The sequence below is a fragment of the Anastrepha obliqua genome, chromosome 2 (assembly GCF_027943255.1).
Source record: "Anastrepha obliqua isolate idAnaObli1 chromosome 2, idAnaObli1_1.0, whole genome shotgun sequence".
NCBI classification, from domain to species: domain Eukaryota; kingdom Metazoa; phylum Arthropoda; class Insecta; order Diptera; family Tephritidae; genus Anastrepha; species Anastrepha obliqua.
In genome coordinates this window covers 113,374,312-113,394,375 of record NC_072893.1, presented here as the reverse complement: position 1 = coordinate 113,394,375, position 20,064 = coordinate 113,374,312, and the positions used below count along the sequence as shown (strand labels likewise).

Genomic DNA, 20,064 nt, shown 5'->3' with positions numbered 1-20,064 from the left:
AAGCCGTTCTTTGTTCCGGCAAATAAACTTTGTGCTCCAAAAATTAATGAAGCATATTTGCTGGCGTTGAACGCACCTACTTTTGCACGAATTCACATCCATAAACTTTTACTGACTCTTATGGAGTTTCCTGCTCATTGCTTGATATTATTCCGCATGCAGCGCTCGTGTGTGTTTGTGTGTGCGTGTGGGCAGCAGTTGAGCAACTTCATGTGACCCCAAAATGCACAAGCCATAGTGGCGACCATTAGGTGATACTTACTCATCAAAGCTCTTTAGTAAATACATACACATGCATACATACAAGACAGATATGCCCACACCCGTTAGGGATTCGACCTATTTTCATCATTGAATATCTTTCGCTTAAGCAAACTTACAAACACAATTGCATGTGCTTAAGTAAGTAGCCAGTTCTGTTTATATTTTTCTTCTTCTTTGGCACTCCCGTCCATTGCTCTTCCCCTTTTTGACTGGCGCCAATTAGAAATACAATGAGAAGCCAAGATCTTCTCAACACGGTCTTCCAAACGCAAAGCAGAGTTTCTTTTCCGCACTCATCGTCAGCAGGTACCACATCGAATACTTTCAGGAATGCTGTTTTTGTATTCATCCATAAAGGGGAACCTAGCCAGTGGAGTGGTAGGTTTGGTTTTTAGCTGAGCTTAACAAATCGCGCCAGTCGTTTTTTTCTCGTACTAACTGACTCCAGTTGGACACACCAAGAGAAGCCTTCATCTGCCTTTGCTACCACCAGTTTTCATGGCCGGATCCACTCTATCCATTGTATCCATTCGGACGACTTCATCTAGCCCGCAGAACCCATTCGCTACACCATGTCTAAATAGCTATAAAGCTCATACAGCTCATCATTCCATCGCCTGTGAAACTCGCCGTCGCCAACGTCGTCAAAGATGCAAAAATCTTCTGTAGAATCTTTCTTTCGAAACACTACTAGAAACAGTTCGTCGAATGTTGCCATCGTCAAAGGTTCTGCGTCATACAATAGGGCGGGTATGATGAGAGCCTTATAAAGTGTTAGTTTTGTTTGTCGAGAAAAGACATTACTACTCAATTGCCTACTCAAACCGAAGTAGCACTTGGTGGTAAGAGAGATTCTCTGTTGAATTTCAAGGCTGACAAGGCTGTTATCGATGCTAATGCTGGTTTCTAAATAAACGGAGTCTCTTACTAGCCCAAAATCATATCAGTCAAAAGGAGCGCAGATGCCGATACGGGAGTGCGCCGACTATGCGAAGAAGTTCTTCGACTTCTCATAATAACGAGACTGCCATCCCAGCCACGTTCCAGAAGAAGAACTGTTCAAACACGCCGTCATCGCAGCAGGATTCAGTAGCTCATCCCGTAGTGAAGGTGTAGGGCAGCAAAAGTTTACTTTGGATGCTCAGTTCTTCAAATTCATGAGTTCTACATATCGACATAATCAACTCGCGAATATATTATAATTGCTTTCTTACATGGTGTTATACCTAAATTATGTGTACCGGAAGTTGCTTGATCTATTGTATTATATGTTGCAGAAGTTTGGATAAGGACGAGACGGTAATGGAATGTTCGAAAAATATGATTGTGTGTTAGGCAATGATATAACCTATTCCATTAAGATCCAACGTCTAGCGCATTAGCAATGGTAAAGACGAATTGGATGAGCTTTATGTAGGCATTGTTATTTTTGTTGTAGCAGTTCGCTATTCCTTGCAGTGCGGTGCAGTCACCTATCGTAATCGTCTAACTTATTTATCAGTTGGCTCAGAAAGCGTGCTATTTCGATGGGTTCGGCCCAAAGTGAGAGGTGTGTTAGGTGAGTGGGTTTGAGAGAGCATGAGTGGGTTAGTGGATTATAATATAGCCTAGCAAATTAAGACCAACTGCCTGAGTCGTCTCACGCGAATGGATTCTAGTCAGACAGTCCTGAATATATTCTTTGATATGCCTGCTGGTAGTTGTAGGCCTTTATGTTGTGGGAGATGTCAATCGGATATACATCGAACCTATGTACAAAGATCCATTGACTGTACGAACCATCCCATCTTTAAGACCGAACTAAGGGCATTATAAGAAGCTGTACATGTACTAAGACAGCCAACAGATCCCGCTTCATCTATAATCAGGTTACTTCTTTTTTTCTCAACTTCAACCAATGAAATCGCGTACTCTATCATTCTTGCCTCTTCAATCTAACCTACTTTTAGTTTCTTCAACAAAAAAAAACAAGTACTTTCGCATCTTATTGAACTCGGCCAAAATAACTTAGGCGCCAAAGAAGAAGATAAATTGGGACATGACAATTAATAGCTTCTTGTTAACAAGTTTTAGTCCAATTTCAAGCCAAATTATTTGTATGTAAACATTCCAATTTTATTTCTGCCAATTTACTTCTACTTAATTCTCAGTCTGTATACTCATTGTAATGCTTTTCATGGCGCCAATTTTTCCACTTGAATAGAGATATAAAATCGCATAAAGGAAAAAACAAGCAGCGATTTTATGAAGGTACATCACACATACATACATGCAGCTGTAAGAAATTTGACTGAATATTGGCTGTACCAAATTTGTCTGGGTCAAAGTACGGATATGTGAAGAGATGTAAAATGAAATGCTAGATTACTGCAATATTTGCATTTGTGCGCATAAAACTTTTTTTTTTTGTATGTGCAAATATTTTGAGATAGACGACTGACACATACATACATATATCCGTGCATTTTTAAAAGTATGTAACTTCTCAGCAGTGAATGTCAAATTACTCTTCAAATATCCTTGTTCGTGAACTGGTATTAGATGGAAACTAGTTCGATGGTGGCTACAAACGGACTAGTTACTAAGTGACTAGAATTGTCCCAGTTGCAAAATAACCAATTGTAGCTGTTTGCAAATATTTTTGTTCGTAAACTGGTATTAGATGGAAACTAGTTAGGTGGTGCCTACAATTGGAACAGTTACAAAATCACCAATTAGAGATGTATGCAAACATTCTAGCATTCAAATCATTTCATTTCTTTATTTGGTATTAGATGGAAACTAGCTCAATGACTGAGATTATTTTGGTATTAGATGGAAACTAGCTCAATGACTGAGATTATTTTGGTATTAGATGGAAACTAGCTCAATGAGAGTGACTAGGATTTTACCAGTTGCATAATTAGTAATTAGAGCTGTATGCAAACATTCTAATTCGTAAACTGGTATTATATGGAAACTAGCTTGATAGACCCTACAATTGGAGCAACTGCAAAATGACTAATTAGAGCTGTCTCCAAACATTCTAGTTTGTGAACTTGCATAAGTTGGAAACTAGTTCGATTGTACCTACAACCCGACCAGTTTCAAAGTAATTAGTTCGCGAGTGACTAGAATTGCAAACATTATAGTTCGTGAGCTGATATTAGATGGAAACCAGTTTGATGCTGGCTAAAAATACACTAGTTGCAAAGTAACTAGTTCTAGAGTGAGTAAAGTTGTACCAGTGGCAAAATAACCAATTAGAGCTGCATGCAACCATTCTAGTTCGTGAACTGGTACTAAATGGAAACTAGTTAAATGGTGCCTACTCGCGGACCAGTTGGAAAATCACCAATTCGATTTGCATGCAAAAAAAAAACATTATACTATTAATTATAATAAGTAAAACTGCTTCAAACACTAAGGATGCTTGCAGTGATTAGCTGAATTTGAGTATAAATATTGAGGGAAATCATTTGCTTAGCAACTCCTAAATCCAACTACTTCAAAAACGTTCGCGTAATCAAGCTAAGGTCAAACTATAAGTTAGCAGAGTATTTTTAAGAAATAGAAGATGTGATTGAATAACTGGATTTAAATTCAAATATCATGAACGCCCTAATTTTTAAAATAAAATTTTAAATACAAAAAAAAGTCGAATAAATTTAAAGAAGCGATCCATTTTGTGAAATTTTTTATTAAATTATGAAGTATTTTTAAAACTTAATTTTAACAATTTTTATTTACTTTTTCAACTCCTTCAAAACTGGCGATATTCACCATAACTTGAACTAGTATTTTTTGGATCTATTATGAACTAGCCCAGTAACTGGTATAATGCTGTTGCAAAGATTAACTAATTCGTCAAATGGTATGATTCTAATACATAAGATGACAATTGATATAACAGAAGAACTGCTTCAGCAGCAGAAGAGGAACTGCTTCAGCTGCAAAATAAGCTCGTATGAAGTAATTCAGAACTAGTAGGTTCGACAGCAGGGTACACAACTTTCTGCAATATTCGTATGCATTACTCACTATCTGTAAGAACTCATAAAAGTGAAATATTTCGCATGAATTGGGTCAGTTTACTCATTCGACAGATATTTAACCGCAAGAAAACAATTTGAGGGAAATATAAAAAAATAAATGGTAATAAAAGGAATCCACGAAATTGCTGTACTGTTTCAACAAGCGTCAAAAAGATTGCTAAACAAGCAATTCTTTAATTTTTATGGAATTAACGGGAAATTGGGGGACATGTGAAAAATTGAATTTATTTTTTCCGAGCACTTTAAAATAGGTATATTAATAATAAAATATAATAATATAAAAATATTTATGTATAATTTAAAATATATTTTTTAATTTATTTTAATTAAATAAATTTCGTTCCTTTTATTTCGGCAGCAATTCGAATTAATTTTCTCTGTCCTTTTCATAGGTGACCAAATTCCTACAACAATATTCAATACACTAAACTACACTAAAGGTAAGTTCTTGGTGATTATAATACATAGACGGAACTAAACACGTTAAGTGTACCCACTTCCATTTTAAAGAAATTTAGGGCAGATGTTCTACTAGACTGCAACATAAATTGTGCAAAAGGAAGAGGGAATACATTAAGTGGTTGCCGAAATATAGAAGCTTAAATTTTGTATGTTTTTTATGCAAGTTTTTCTTCTTTGAATTGTAACTCAAATAATTGTCGGTTTAATACAAGGCGCATTCATTAAAGCTGGTGGCACTAGACCACGAACAATGTTTTTTACGTTTGATTATCTCGGCAAATTATTAAAAAAGTAGAAAATAAAAAGTGAATTCGCTTTGTTTCATTCTGTGTTGACTGCCACATGGACACGGCGAAAAAAAATCAGCTGATTTACCCATATCATCTTTAATAGATTCGCCTTGGTCTAACAGTAAGTAAGGGAAAATGGGGCATAAGCTTATCTCTTTTCTAAAAAGTAGTAAAAAATAAAAAAAAAATATTTTAAGTAATTTTATGAATGGTACTTAATTATTTATATTTTTAACTTAACCAAACTCGTGGTATTTATTTTTGCAATTTCTTCAATTTTCCGTACGTTTCACAAAAGCTTTAACGATCTATGTTACATCTTAAAAACTATAAGTTTCCCGCAAAAAAGATATTTTTCCCCATTATCAGAAAACCCATGTACGAATTTTGGATATTGCCTGTGTCGCCATATCATCCCAAGCCCAATGAAATGTTTTGGTTGGAACCTCCAAATTTTTAACTTGCCCCTCAGAAAGTATTTGACTGACCTAGATTTGAATTCATCCAGTTTCACAAGTTTATACTTAAGATGGGCCAATTCTGCTTCCAGATGAGATACAAGGCAATATTGTATATACCCTAATATCTGAAAGTACCGGGAATGTTTAAATAAAACAAAACAGAGTTAAATTTCAGGCAAATTTATTTTATCTGCTTCAAAATATGACCCGTCTAAAGCAATACACATGTGCCAATGCACTCCTGGTAGGCCGACGAAATGATGGCCTTCAGCACCTTCGTTGCATTCTCCTTCATCTCCTCTATCGACTGAAATCTCTTTCCACGAAGTGGTAACTTCAAGTTGGGAAACAAAAAGAAGTCGCACGGGGTCATATCAGGTGAATACGGTGCTTGCACGATGGTATTTACTTGGTGTTTCGTCAAAAAATTCAGCACAATTTGAGCTCGATGCGATGGCGCGGTATCATCATGCAAAATCCAAGAATTGTTTGCGCACATTTCCGACCGTTTCCGACGTACAGGCAGACACTAATAATCCAACGCACAACTTAACGCTCTCTTTTGCCCACCTTTTGTGGCACAACAAAAACAGTATTGCTTGTTAACTTTTTTTAGCAAAAGTTTTAATTTCTATAATTTTAAGTACTTTTTCTTTAAAATTTGTTCTGAAATAAAAATTTGTCTTTCCAAGAGGACATAGAGGATAAGAAGTCAAGTTGACAGACACAGGCAACTTACATCACCTTCAATTATTGCTTTATGATATACGCTTTCTATAAGATTTTTTTCCCAATATCCGAAAAAAAAAAATCGAAAAATTTTCTTGCTAAAGTTTTCTTTTTCAAATTTTGCATACTTCTGATTTTTTTAATGTACTCAACTAAAGAATTCCTTCAAAATAGTACCCAACTTTTTTTTTGTAAAATAAAAACAAATTGTGTTATTGAGCGCTGGGTCTCTAAAGCAAATTTATCTGCGCTTGATAACTCGATTGGGTCTTTGCTATCAGAGCGCAACTTCTCTTCCAGCTGGGAAAGTGATCATAACGAATGGCATAGCTCAGCACAGTTAAAATTGAACAATTTTAGATGGTTACTATCCAACAAATCTGTACTTCTTTTTCTTTTTTGGCACAATAACCGCTTAAGTGATTTTGGCTGAGTTAAAAAAATCTCGCCGTTGAGCAATGGGGATTTTTCGATACATTTTGTTAAACAAAGCAAGTTTTCGATCGATTTTAATAATCGTAAATGATTTTGGAAGAGATTTTTTATGAAACACACTCTTAAATAGGAGTATTTTTATGAAAAAGTCAGAAGAGTTTTAAAAGTAAAAAATATACAGAGTAAAAAAATATACAGCAGCATAACTGTTTAGTATTTGTTTTTGTTTTTTTGAAATCCATATTTATTCATAAATTTATAAAAATTAAATTATTTCACTGGCTTTATAACAAAAGAATTAGCAAAGCAACAAAAAAGCGGTATCACAAAAGTCAAAGGCAAACGGACAACGAATTCAGACTTAGTGACCCCAAAAACCATTTGTATAAATTTTTTACAATTTTTTTTTCATTTTTTCGGTTAATATTCTTGACCTTGAACTGAGCTTCAATTTGACTTCCCAAGGACAAATGAACAACGAATTCGGACTCAGCAGCCCCAAAAACATTTGTATAAATTTTTTTCAGTGAATATTCTTGACCCCACAAGGACAAATGGACAATGAATTTGGATTCTTTTAACGCAAAAATGTATACATAAATTTTTTTTTAATTTTTCCGGTCACTAGGTTTGTCCTTGAAAAAAATGTTTTTTTTAGGTAGTTAGCTATAATTTCACCTCTTAAAGGGTTTTGGAAACTTGCGTTCTTGCCGTGATGTATTATCATTAACGACCATAAAAAAATGCCGGATTTGAATACATAATTTTTTTTGTTTTTAAATTTTTTCTGACTATCAAAAAAAAAAAATGAAATTCAGGCTCAGGCAATGTCTTCCAAAATCATTTACGAGCATTTAAAAAACAAATTTATTCAAATTGTAGCTATTTTGAACAAAATTTGTCGAAAAATCCCCACTGTGCGATGGCTTCTTCCTCTTGCTAACTGAAGCCAATGCGAAGCCAAATCCTTCTTCACACGATATTTCCAAGGCAGAGAGGGGCTTACTCTTCCGCTGTCGCTAGCAGTGCGTGTGGCATCGAGCTCTTTTAGGGTTGCATTTATAAAATTAACGAAAAGTAATAGAGAAAGAAACTAATAATTGTAATATCTTTCCCAAACTTCTTAGTTGCAAAAGTCACTACTAAAAGGCAAAAAAAAAAATAAAATAAAAATAAAAATATTAAAAAAAGTTTAAAATCCGAATTTCAAAAGCGGAAATAAAAATACGCAAAAATATGCGGTTTAGTGACTGTCATGTGAAACGCTTTTGGCTAACAGCTTAATTCTTGTTACTGAAATATTTTGTATCCACCAGAATCTATACACCTTTAATTTTTCTTTTTACCGCATTTTGGGCAAATTTAAAACGTGGAACAAATGTTGAAATTAACCCCTAGAGCACAGACAGAGGTACTAACAACAAATGTTTCATTTTCAGCTAAGCCTCAAACCCAACACCGCAATTATTTCCATTTTACTATGACTTATTTGCGCACCCCAAACGGTCATATGAAGCCTGCCAACAACCCATATTGGCAATAGACTCCAAGCAAAATCCCTTCATGTACAAAAATACCGTTAGCGTCTAAAGAAGGTGTACACCACTTGTTGCAAAGTTTTAACAATTTATAATTTTTTTTAATTTAGTAATTTTTTTAATTGTTTATAAAAATATAATATAGTTTATGCTATACTTAACAAAAGTTATTTAATGCAAAGTTTCAAATTTTGTACAAAATTTATAAAACTTCTTTTCAAAACTAAAACAATTTTTTTTTAAACTTAGCACAAAATTGATAAAACTTCCTAATTTTTTTCCAAAATTAAAAATTTTTTTTTTTTAAAGTAAATATTTTTTTTAAACTTAGTGCAAAATCAATAGAACTTTCAAACGTTTTTGCAAAATTAGAAACTTTTTTATCAAAATTTAAAAATCTTTTTCAAACTTTGTACAAAATTGCTAAAACCTCCGAACTTTGTTTGAAAATTACATTTTTTTTCACAAAATTTAAATTTTGCTTTTTCAAAATTTTAAACTTTTTAATTAGAGATTTAAAAAAATTCTGCGTACGCAGCTTTGTAGCTCATTTAATTTTAGTAGAACAAAGTGCAAGTTTCAAATAACTAGAAATTCGGGTTGAACTTTCTTAATTTTTTTTTTTTCGCTGCGGTGCTGGGCATTCATTCCATATAAAAAAAATTTGTATCCCTGAATTTTTCGCAATATCTCGACTGAAAAACATGAAATTTCATGAAAATAAATGGAAATTTTATGTTATATAGTTTTGTTGTAGTATGAAATATATTTTTATAAAAAATCAAAAATTCGAAAGAAAACTAAATTTTTACGCCACTCACTGAAAATTAAAAAAAAATAAATATTTTTATAAAAAGAAATTAAAAAGAAATTTTTTTTTTTAATTTTTAATTTTTTTATTTTTTTTGTAAAAATATTTTTTTTTTAATTTTCAGTAAATGGCGTAACCTTTCTTTTGACACTGTCAGTATATCTACTCGAACTTAGGTAACGAAATTTGCTACATTGTGGCACGCCTGCACGCAAATACACAGTTACGTTTGCTTCGAAAATTATTAAATTCCACAAAACAATTTTCGGAAACATGAGCTGCTTGGCAGCATAACAAAGCCTTGGCAGCGCAACAAAACCAGCTAACGTACAAAGTAGAAGTATTTATGTTGTTACTTATGCTACGCAAATGTAGGTATGCAAGTATGTATGTGTGTCATTTAAGCTATTTTCCGTCGAGTCTCTATTGATTTTTCTCTTACCACAATTTTTGTGGCAAATTTATTACTTTTTCGCTTGTCTACTCAAATTCCAAACAGACTTGAAGGGTTACTTGACGTTTTTGGCTGTAAATTTAGGGTAAAATCTGTTTGGAGAAATTCTATATTTCATTTACAAATATTAAATTTTAGACATTTGTAAGTTTTCCACCTTTTTGATGCTTTAATCTTCTGCAACTTCTAAATTTGGCGTTCAATAAGGCGCACGAGTATTTGTTTCCTCGTGCTAACGGGCGCCAATTAGACACGCCAAGGGAAGCCAAGTCTTTCTCTATTTGGGTTTTCCAATGCAAAAGGGGCCTTCCTCTTCTTCTATCAGCAGGTTCGGTACATCGAATTCTATTCAGGGATCCATTAGCAATATTCAAGCCCTCAACCACCAGAGGTTAATATATGGTTATTGATCAACTTTTCATTCACTTTAATGATGTTTTTATTAGTTTTCGATGTTGACGGCCTGCCACTACGTTCGTCATACTCGATGGACTCACGATCTCTTCGTTCCTTCTTTCATGCCACTCGTAAGAGAATGTTTTCTTTAGAGTATTATTACCGAAACAATTTCCCCACATTTCTAGGGTTTTCGCACTATTAAATCAAATTTTTCCCTCAAAATTTAATAAAAGTCGTTCTTGCAAAGTTCAAATTACTTTTTAAAACAGAAAAAAAAAATAAAAAAAAGTGCAGAGGTAGATTTACTCAAGACGGTGCAACTTTTATAAATGTCAACCAATAGCGACAAGCATTTTGAAGGAATGTTAATCATAGATATGGCAATGTATAAAAAAAAAAATTGACGCGAATATTGTTGATTTGGAGCGTCACTTGGCTGTTGTCCCGGAAACTTTTTAGTCAATGTGCTATTGTAATGTATAAGTATTTAAAATGTGTTTGAAATTTTAATATACCAAGGCTACATTTTATATTTTGCGCCCAATAATGAAAACGCAATAAAATAATAATAAAAATGGCTTTATTGTTTTTTATACTATTCTCTTTGGAAGTCAATACACTTCTGCATTTGTTTGAACCAATTCTCAAAGCACTTTCGTCACTCAGAAGTGGATACCTCTCAAACGAGCTTGCTAAAGGCGTTAACAGCTGCTTCGTTGCTGAAAAACGTTGACCTCACATTTTATTATTGAAGCTCGGGAGTAACAAAAATCATCAGATGCCATACCAGGGCTGTAAAGCGGATAACCAATTAAATCGCTCTTTTGAGTGCCTTTTGGGGTGCTTTTTTGGGCTAGTGTGCGCCGACACATAAGAGTTTGTATTGACTTGGTGAAGAATGATTCGTCCTCGGCGATTGATTTTCCTTCATTCTCTGAAAACGTGTGGCAAAGAAATGATTGCGTAACACTCAGAATTGACTGTTTGAAGTTTCTCTAGTAGTACAGTTGTCACAAGACCAAATTTTCCGAAAAACTAACGCAGTTGACCAGTGAGGTGTATCTTCCACGAACAACTTTTGTTGGATTAAGTAGGCGTCTTGGAACACCCACACAGTCGAAGGTTGTTTGGTTTCCAGCTCATGTGCATAGATTCAAGACTCGTTATAGATGAAGGATTGGATGTGCTTTGATGAACCACCGCGGTTGAATTTCTTCAACATTTCTTTACACCAATCGATACGAGCCCATTTTAGGCATTTGTCAAATTATGCGGTATGCAAAGAGAGCAAATCTTCTTGACGACCAAGTCTTCATGCTAGATGTGTGTGCAGGTACCACTAATGCACAAAGATGCCTCTATCACGCGATATGTCATGTGACTTTGAAGCTCGTTACATCAGCGTTTCACATGTCTAAGTGTGGTGTTTCAATGCCAAAAGTCGGAAGTAAGATAACCAATGCACTCCTGTCTCGATAATCCACACCGAAGATCGTAATAAATCAAAGCACGAACATTTTCACGAGTTAATTCCAACTTTGGGGCGAGATGAATTTTTCAACTCACTGCAAAAAGATAAAGTCAAGCTTGTAAGCTCGTATATGTAAATTGATGCTAAAAAATAATATAAAAAAAAAATTCGATAAAAATAACGCATTAATTCTCATCACACGTAAGGTTGCAAAGGCAGCAATTTTCTTTTTATTTAAATAATTTTGCGGAGGTAATTTCAGAAAATTTTTACTTTATTAGTATTTTTTTAACATAACATTCGTTAGAGGCATTGGTCAAGTTTCACTAAGAAAATTTGATACCAATTAGACCATGTCTTGGTACCTTTATAAATAGAAGTTTAGATGAATCCATTTTATAAAGCATTTGAAAACCTTTTTTTATTTTTTTATAATTTTTTATTTTTTATTTATGTTTTTATTTTACTTTTTATTTCTACGTTTATTTTTTTTAATTAATTTTTTTTTTTTTATTCAAATAAGCCTTTAAGTTATTCGCTACTCCTGCCTTATTTTCTACACCCACTTTTCATCATCCAACTCAAGTAGGATTATTACAAATACATTAAAGACTGCACCTGCTTGTAATTCTTTTTTTCTTTTTTGTCCCTTGTTTGAGGCAACTGAATGAAGTGAAGTTGTCTGCGGCAAAGTCGCCGATAAGTCTGCTTTATCTTTCATCATTAGGACTTTGCTTGTTTGACTTACTGTCTGTGTGGTTTGGCACCCCAATTGGTTCAAATGCGAATTGTCAACAAAAAAAAAAAAAAACACTAACAATAAAAATCAAAAATGCAGCGTCTTCAAGTCTGAGTGAAATATCGCATGGCAGACAAGATGGCAGCTGAAAAAGGGTTTGAAAGTTGTATGGAAAGAAGGAGTGGAGTTGGTTGCTGGTAGGGGTGAAGTGGTTTGTTTATTTTTGAGCTAAAATCGTAAATCGACTGGGAATTGTTCTGCGCCTGTTCATGAATAGAGTGATTCGTTTCTAATTGTGGAAATTTCATGCTTTTAAATAGTCTTTAATTTCAGTCAAATATACTACACCCATTAATTTTGTGTTGGTAATCAAATAAATAACTAAGGAAAAAATCACATTTATTATTAGGGAGAAATTTCAGTTTTACTCAGGTAAAAAAATAAATAAATCTTTCTTTGAAAAAACCCTTTTAAATATGTGACAGTACCAAACAATTTACTATTTTTTATTATTAAGAAAAGAAAGTGCGTGACAGCTCACTTCTCTAGCGAAGAAAGGAGAGCTAGCATGAACACCTTCGACTCATTCATGACTTAGCTTAAGGCATTAGGAAGGACTAGGAGTCGAAAAGCGTGATTTTTCGGGATAGACATTACATCCGTGGAAGACATTTTTAATTGCAAATGTTAAAATTAAAAAATTAATGAAAACATAATGAAATTAATTACCAAATAAGAAACCGAATTGTTTAGTTAAAAGTTCTTTAAAAAAAAAGTTAAAAATTAAAAAAGAAATAATTAAAAAATAGAAAAAATTAAATGTAAAATAAAAAAAAATATTTAAAATATTAAATAAAATATAGGAAAATTAATTAAAAATGAAAAAAAAATGTAATTAAAATATAAGAAAATTAATTAAAAAATGAAAAAAATAGTTGAAAAATGAAAAAAAAAAATTAAAAATTTAAAAATAAAAAAGTAAAATTTTTTTTATTAAAATATAGGAAAATTAATTAAAAATGAAAAAAAAAATTTATTAAAATATAGGGACATAATTAAAAATAAAAAAAAATTAATTAAAAAATGAAAAAAAACTAAAAAATGAAAAAAATTCAAATATAGGAGAATTAATTAAAAAATGATAAAAAAATTAAATGAAATATAGGAAAATTAATTAAAAAATGAAAAAAATTAGTTGAAAAAAAATGAAAAAAATTTAAATTAAAAATTAAAAAATAAAAAAGTAAAAAATTAAAAAAAAAAAAACAATAATTAAAAAATAAAAATTTAAAATAAAAATTTTTATTAGAAAATAGGAAAATTAATTAAAAAATGAGAAAAAAATTAATTGAAATATAGGAAAATTAATTAAAAATGAAAAAAAATTAATTAAAATATAGGAAAATTATTAAAAAATGAAAAAAACAAATTAATTGAAAAATGAAAAAATAATAATAACTACAAAAATAAAATAATAATAAAGAAATAAAAAAATTAAGTATAAAATAAAAAAATTATTTTAAAAGTAAGAAAATATTTAAAAAAAAATTTATTTTAAATATTTTAATTATTCTGTACTTTCTAAATGTATTTGTGTATTGTTGGTTTTTGTTGTTTGGTTATAAGTAACGTTTCTTAATTAGCAAAATTCCGGGAAATCCTGAAATGAAAAGCGCTTTGCGGCGCGTGCTATGGGTCATAAAAAGTAATCCGCTGATATACACATACATATATTTATACATTTATATGTACATATGAATGCACGACATTTTTCTTTATCTGGAGAAACGCCGAGAAGAAAATTATAAAAAATCAACAATAGTTTTGAGCTACTTCAAACTTTCATTTTGAGTGAAAAAAATCGATTAGATGTAAAACTGCGTACCCAAATTTTTTTGTAATTTTTCGTAAAGCTTGTACAAAGTTTGAAACTTGAACTAAGATGGTTTTTGTTATACAATGAACTATATTTTTATTAATAAAAAGTGTAAAAAACCATATTGAAATAAAAAAAATAGTAAAAATTAAAACAATAAAAATTTAAATTAATATAAAAAAAGTTTAAATTAAAAAATAATAATTCAAATAAAAAATAATTTAAATAAATAAATAATTATATAAACAAATAATACTTTAACCAAAAAATAGTCCCGGCCTAGCCAGAAGTCGACTCGTTCTTTAGGCTCTCCAACAATTGAAAATCTTTCAGTACTCTCGGACCTGAAAATTGAATCTCTCATTAAATGCTCGAAACGAATTAATATCTTGGACCAAAATCTATGGTAAAAATCTCGGTTAGGTGGGGAAATCATATAATATAATGAGCTCTAGGGCAACACAACGGACCCAACTTGCGGTCTATGTGGCACTCCGATGCAGGGTCACCCTTAAACCAACCAACCAACCAACCAACCAACCAAAAAATATCTTAAATAAAAAAATAATTTAAATAAAAAATAATCATTAAAATAAAAAAATAATTTAAAAAAATTATAATTCAAAAATAAAGAAATTATTTAAATAAAAAAAAATAATTTAAGTAAAAATATATAGTAGTATTAAAAAAAAACTTAAGTAAAAATTAAGAATATTTGAAATAAATAATAATTTGCCTGCTTTGTTTGTTTAGTATGCTGATGGAGAGCTCTGAAAAATGGAGATTTAACGATAAAGCTTCACCCCGATTAACTCCATTTTCCAAACACTAGTACTATTAATTTTTTCTAATTCTGATTAAAAAGTTTGAAATTTTGATTGAAATTTGTTAAATTGTTTTTTAATTTGCTCTAAGAGCGAAACGTGCACTTATTTAATGAGGGGATGAATTAAAAAAAAATACCCATAAAAAATAGTAAAATAAATAATAAACAAATGAATTATCAAAACTTATCCACATAGTCCGGGAGCCAGGGGTCGATTTTGGACTGCGTTTTTATACCGTTAAATTCTTGACTAAACTTGTGATTTAGCTTTCATGAATAACGAAAGTGAACGTCAGCTGACGTATTTTCCCCCCTCTACGGGGCAGCTGACTATTTTTTTTTTATTCTACTAGTTGTCAACAATACACAAAAAAATGTCAGCCGGTATTAAATGAGTTGTTAAAAATTTTTTTGCGACAAGTTTCGCAGCATCCCACGCACGTACCCACCGTTACTGGACCAGCTGACGGTTGGTTTCGTCATCCATTGGATGGCGTCTGCCTTCAGTGTTAAAATCAGTCGGCATGAAATGATGAGGTCAAAATGACCCCGCTCCCGGACTAATAAGGCGCAGTGCTATAGTTACTCGAGCACTCCATTTTATCACACACTCTGCACTCGTACGGAAAAAGCATACATGGATATGTACTCGTAAGTGCGTTTCTGTTGTCCATTCGTACCCTTTTTATCACCTTTAATTTACGCCTAAAATCACACAACTGCCAGCACTGTTGTGATACTATTCACATTACTAGTGTTGCTACAGCCTTGAAGTATGCAATAATTTTCTAAATGATTTCCTTTTGACTCACACTAGTGGCAATTGGTGTTAGGCCACTTGGCATTATATTCAAATATAATTATTAAATTGCTTAGGTTAGGTTATTTGTTGCTTTGTTACAATTATACATACCTATATAATTTTAAGATATAATTCATGGGGTTGTTTGCAAATTATTCGTACTTATTGATATTAAAAAGCAAATAAGCTGATGTATTCCATACATTATGCAGTGCGTACTACGCTATTAAAGCGATCTGGATTAAAATCCGGAAAATATTTTTAGGTTTTAGACAACAATGGCATACATACATTTGCTTTCTTTCATAAATTATATTTTCCAGGGGCATTTAACCTGAAATGTAACGGCTTCCAGCCAAGAGATTTTTCACGGGGTACCTTTTCGACTTCCATACAAATATAAATCGCGTAAAATGGCAATAAATACTAAAACACAATGAAATAAAATAGAAAAAAAAAGAAATAAGAGAAATAAGATATGGTAAAATAATTCTTAATAAAGAAAATTAAGCAAAACAATTTTAATTGAAAGGAAAGAATTAAGTAAAATAAAATCAAATAACTCTAAATAAAAAAAAAAAATCTAATTAAAATGAAAAAATTAACTAAATTCAAATAATTCTAAATAAAAAAACTTAAGTTAACTAAAATCATATAAGTCTAAATAAAAAAAAAGTAAAATCAACTAAAATAATTATAATAAAAATAAAAAAAATAGGGAAAATAATATGAAATAATTGTAAATAAAGTAAGTAAAATACAGTTGGTTTCGAAATCTCGAAAAAGCAGGCTGCAAGGTTCTAGCCTATGCAGATGATATTGCCTTCTGCGTGTCAGGCAAACACCTGAATACCCTCACTGAGCTCATGCAACGCTCAATCAATATTCTGTCAAAATGGTGCACCGATTGCGGACTAAATGCGAATCCAGCATAGACATGGCAGATGTGGTTCGATCCTGTCTCTTATCTCTTAACGAGATAAGTGTTCAGAATTCTGTCCAACTTATCTGGATACCGGCCCCCAGTGGATTCGAAGGTAACTGCAAAGCTGATGAGCTCGCAAGAGCTGGAGCTGCGCAATCAAATGTTAGTAACTTACCCAAAATCCACATTCCGCTCGCAACATGTAAAATGCTCATTGATCGAGAATTTTAAAGCATTGCTGATCGGAGGTGGCGAGTGGAAACTACTTGCGTTACGACCAGACAAATCTGGCCATCCTACAATCTGAAACAGACAAAAACCCTTATAAGTCTTTCGAAACACGAACTAAGGCATATAATATCTCTTATCACCGGCCACTGCCTTCTGGGCACTCACGCACGTCGGCTCGGGGTTCCTCAAAACGACCTGTGCAGATACTGCGAGGACGAAGATGAGGAAGTATCGAGCAGACATTTGCTGTGCAGTTGTCCCGGTCTAGCCAGAAGTCAACTCGCTCTTCTAGGCTCTCCAACAATTGACAATATTTCAGTACTCTCGAACCTGAGAATCGAATCTCTCATCAAATTCTCGAAACGAATTAATATCTTTGACCAAAATCTACAATAAAAATCTCGGTTAGGTGGGGAAATCATAAAACATAATGAGCTCTAGGGCAACACAACGGACCCAACTTGCGGTCTATGTGGCACTCCGATGCGGGGTCACCCTTAAACCAACCAACCAACCAACCAAATAAAATAAAATAAAATAAAATAAAATAAAATAAAATAAAGTAAAATCAACTAAAATAATTATAATTAAAAAAAAAAAAATAAGGAAAATAATACGAAATAATTGTAAATAAAGTAAGTAAAATAATTCTAAAAAAAATGTTTAATAAAATCGAATACTTCTAAACAGAAAATAAAATAAAATAAAATAAAATAAAATTAAATTAAATTAAATTAAATTAAATTAAATTCTTGTGTGATAATATAAAAGTTCCGTATGCTTCTAATATTCAAGCCGAATATCACATCCAGTGTGTTTCAAAAGTGAAAGCTAAGCCAAGGTGACTAAATATTAAGGGGTTATATACCTTGTGTTGGACTAAAAAATCGAAAATGGCATATTATAAAAGTATATCATCTTAAAAATATAAATTCAAAAAATCAAAAAGTTCGGAGCACTAGAACGAAAGTTACAGACCGTGGAAGCGGAAAAATTATCCATAAATGAAGTGCACGCAAAACTTTAGACGCGATTAGTCGCGGTGATCATTATTTATCGAAAACTATTTGACCAACTTCCATAAACTTTTTTTTTACTTATTCGAAGTTACAACCTCGTGAATCTAAACGGTTTACTTTTTATAAATATTTGCATAGTTCGCTGAAATTAATTTTTTTTTTAATTTTTCAACTCCTCAAAAACCGTTTTTTTTTGGTGCAAAGCGGTTTTTATAACGAGAAAAAGTTTTTTTGAGTAAATAAACCCTTCAGATTCACTAAAAACATTTTTCTACAATAATCATATAATTTTTTTGATTTCAGTTGAGCTGTTCATGCGCTACCATGATCAACGCAGGCCTCTTCTAAAAAACGGCGTTTCGGGGGAGGAGCGATATCAACAATAAATAATAACATTTTTTAAAATAGAAACACCAAAATGTATTCTTCGAGAGTTACCCTTCAGTATTATATATGTCTCATTTGAATAAAAGTTCTAAAACATATTTAAAAAAATTATGACAATGGTCTATTTTTTTGGGCTCACAAGGTATAGGTATAACTCCTTAACTTCCCAAAAGCAGTGCAGCTGAGAATTATACCCTGAAATGATTCCACCTTATCATTCACCAAGGACTCGCTTGATTTTCAGTTCGAAACTCATATCACTATCTATCTACCAGTATTCTCCAAATAACCACCGCAGAGGGAACTTGTAATTATTTTGAGCCAAATCGCATAGATTCCCAGCGAAAAATGTCCGCTTTATACTTCCGATTAACGAAAATTTGAATTTTGCTTGCCTTAGAAGCTCCTTTGACAGCCTTGAATTCACTTCTGGGCAGGAGCACTTTGCTTGCCAGTGCTTTCCATAGCTGAACTGATTTTGGACTCACTTATCTAAGAGCAGATTACAGGAAGCGAAGCGAATTCAGTCTAGTCTTGTCTAGTCAACCCATGAGCTATAAATAATGATAGCCATGCTTTATATATATATATATAATATAATAGTCTGATGACATCTTATATGTATGAAGAGCTTCTCGGAGAATTTCAAGAACCCTTACTTTAAGTAACCGATAAAATACATACCTGAAAGAAATTCAGCTTTACTGTGCTTGTCTATCCCATTTATTCCGTTTAGTGGAATTTGCCACGCAGCGAACCTACACACGAAGATCAATTTTTGGGAAAAAATGTTAGTTTATTTTCAAAATTTGAATAGTACTAAAAATATATGATGAGTTTAATTAATGCAGAGCGATAGCAAACATTTTGAAATTATATATAATAGCAAAAAAAAAGTACTCCTGTCGGTTGATTCGTTACTGATTTGATGCATTTTGAAAATTAATTTGATGATTTTTTAACACATTTTGGCTTAGAGACACGCCTCTTTTGTAAGTTCATACAATTTATGCCCTAAAAGACCTTGCCAAACAGATGAGCTTCAAATTACGAAAAATCCTTAGCAAATCGGAGCATTTTGTGCGGAGTTATTAGTGCACAAATGCATACATATTTTTGGACTTTACTTTATTAGATTTTATGGGGTATATGTAAATTTGTCTATTATTTAACACCCGCAAGTCACGCAATTCGTGACATTCAAAATGTCATTTTCTTAACAAACAAAAAAAAATAATAATAATAAATAAATAAATAAAAAAAAATTAGTGTGAGAAATGCTTTCATTTTCAGACGACAAATAATAAACTCGAGCAAAGTATTTCGCAAATTGAAAGTAAAATTTCCCCCCTCAATCTGTCCAATAATGTGTGTGCGCAGCGGCTCTGTAAATTTTCGTGTTCATGAATTTTACATAACGACATGATTGAGCATTTAAAACCTAATTTCTTTCTTTGTGCCACTTTGGTGAATCTCCGCGCACACAGTCGCGCCCATAAAAGACGGGCGTCTACCCATTTTGCCAATTTGGTTAGCGCCTCATTTTGTTGCGTAACCCGCAACGTTTTTAATCTTTTTTTATCTCTTTACAAATTTTCCTTAATTACAATGAATGCGAAAACATTTTGCTGTCTGTTTTGACTGGATTCTACTAAATGTGGACAGAAGCGCGAAGCGGCAATTTAATTATCTAAATTAATATGCAAATTGTCCACTTACCTAATTGTCAAACGTTGTTTTTATTTTTTGTTTGTATTCCACAAATTGTGCTGGTTGTTTTGTTTAATTTTATTTACTTACAAAAATACGCACACGTTTTTTAATATTTTTATGGGTCATAACTTCCAATATTAAACGGCAATTTGTTGTCTTTTAGAGCGTGTCGAAGATAATATGCATTCTATTGTTGTT

The 20,064-nt window shown here is 32.2% G+C and overlaps 1 protein-coding gene across 5 annotated transcripts in view; it reads left to right on the top strand.

Moving 5' to 3' along the window:
* LOC129237509 (guanylate kinase) overlaps nucleotides 1-20,064 on the top strand; it is a 231,153-nt gene that overhangs the window by 92,664 nt on the left and 118,425 nt on the right. For all 5 annotated transcript variants that reach the window (XM_054872306.1, XM_054872304.1, XM_054872303.1 and 2 more), the window contains exon 3: nucleotides 4,691-4,738. The gene's annotated coding sequence lies outside the window, so the exon portion shown is untranslated. The remainder of the gene's footprint in view (nucleotides 1-4,690; nucleotides 4,739-20,064) is intronic.